Consider the following 2359-nt stretch of genomic DNA (forward strand, 5'->3'; position numbering starts at 1 on the left):
CTATAGTGTCACCTCGATTCTCTTCCTCTTCCTTTTTTCTTTCCTGTCTAGATGCTTTTTTTTTTACTTTTTTTTTTTTTGTTACGCACCTCTGTCCTCTTCCTCTTCCTTTTCTCCCAATATTTTTCTTTTAATCTGTACTGTTACCTCGATTCTCTTTCTCTTCCTCTTTCATTGCTCTCTAAATAGATTTTTTTTTATTTTACTGTTACGATCCTCTTTCCTCTTCTTCTTCTATTTTTTTTTTTTTAAGTCTTTACTGACACCTAATCCTCTTCCTGTTCCTGTTCCCCTTGCTCTTGCTCTTCCTCTCCTCTCTGTCCCTCGATACCCTTTCTTTCTGTCAACTCTTGGCCGGACATTTAACCTCTTTGTATTCATAGCTCTCACTATTCCATTTGGCCATTCACTACAAGAGTATTCACAAAATTTATCGTTATTTTCATTTATTCCTCTCGTCTTTCCTTATCTTCTCTCACTCCCTTCTTGCATTACAGTGTGCTTTCTATTTCGTTTATTTTTGTCATAAAGTTTTGTCACATAGCGTCATTCTATTGTCATTCATTCTGTTCATTCATTACTCTCACTCTCATTCAGTTATTCACCTCTAGTACCATTTGTTCTTGTTACTTTTTCATGTTTTATTTGGCATCATTCACTCTCGTTTACTCGCTGTCATTCACAACTAACTGACACACTTTCTAACTGTCAATTCATGCCTTCCTACACTATTTCTCTCTCTCTCTCTCTCTCTCTCTCTCTCTCTCTCTCTCTCTCTCTCTCTCTCTCTCTCTCTCATTCGTTTTTAATTTGTTTATCTATCTATCTATCTATCTATCTATCTATCTATCTATCTATCTATCTATCTACCTATCTATCTATCTATCTATCTATCCATCTATCTTCTCCTGTTAATAAACTTTTACCTATATATCGTTTTACACTTTTATTTGTATTTTACCCATTTCGTGCCTTGTCTCCACCCCCCTCTCTCTCTCTCCTTCTCCCTCTCTCTCTCTCTCTCTCTGACGGCCTCACTTCTCTCCTTTAATCTGCTCGGTCCACACAAAGTACTGGGAGGGCAAGTTGCAGTGTCCTCACCACCAGTGCCAATTCGAGAGTCTGGTGACGAGAACTGCACCTTAGCCTCACTAAAGGATCACGAGGGAACACAAAGGAAGAACAAACATTAGCTCCCTTTGTTCATCCTTACGAGACTGCTTGTGAGAAACTACGCTATTTGTTTAGATTTAAAATTCCATGATGCAAGAGAGAGAGAGAGAGAGAGAGAGAGAGAGAGAGAGAGAGAGAGAGAGAGAGAGAGAGAGAGAGAGAGAGAGAGAGAGAGAGAGAGAGCAAATATGGAATAAAGGAAGAAACAGGAATGCATAATATTAACAGGAATAAATGAATAGTCTAATAAAACAGTTTGATAGATAGATAGATAGATAGAAAAATAGATAGATAAACAGATAGATAGATAGATAAATAGATAGATAAACAGATAGATAGATAGAGATAGACAGATAGACATACAGATAAGTAAATAAACAGGTAGGTGGAAAGAGATGCAGATTAATAAAAAAGATGTATAACTAGGCAAATAAAAGATTATAAAGACAAATGACTAGACAAGGTGATAAACAAGCGAATGAATATAATAAATGCAAACTATCTAAATAAATTTCCTGTGTACTTTCTCCAGGATTTGCATCATTCTTTTTCTTAACTTAGTGTGTAAAAATATAAAGAAATAAAGACAACACGTGAATGGAGATGGATGATTTAATGGATGAATGGATAAACTCACGCAGGGATGGCACAGATCCACAGTTTAAATCTCTCTAAAATTTCTGATCATGGCAGAGCAAACTTAGTATTGTTCAATGCCTCAAAACTCAATTCCTCCATCTATCAACTCAGCACAACCTTCCAGATAACTATCCCCTCTTCTTCAATGACACCCAACTGCCCTCCTCTTCTACACTGAACATCCTCTGTCAGTCCTTTACTAATAATCTAAACTGGAAACTTCACATCTCATCTCTAGCTAAAACAGTTTTTATGAAGTTAGGTGTTCTGTATCGTTTCCGCCAGTTTTCTCAATCCATGTAGGGAGTACGTTTCTCCCCAACTCTCGGGGCCTCGCTGCACAAGTCTTTTTAAAATTTTTCTCACCCCTATTCTGTCCAACTCTCTAGTGCAAGAGTTAACCAGTATTCTCAACCATTCGTTCATTTTTTGATGAACTCTGGCACTCCCTGCTTGCTTCTCTATTTTCTATCTATGATTTAAATTCTTCTAAGAGAGAGATTTCAAGACTGTTCCTTAAATGATCCTGGGTTTGCTTTATGGATTG

The sequence above is a fragment of the Scylla paramamosain genome, chromosome 35 (assembly GCF_035594125.1).
Source record: "Scylla paramamosain isolate STU-SP2022 chromosome 35, ASM3559412v1, whole genome shotgun sequence".
NCBI lineage: Eukaryota > Metazoa > Arthropoda > Malacostraca > Decapoda > Portunidae > Scylla > Scylla paramamosain.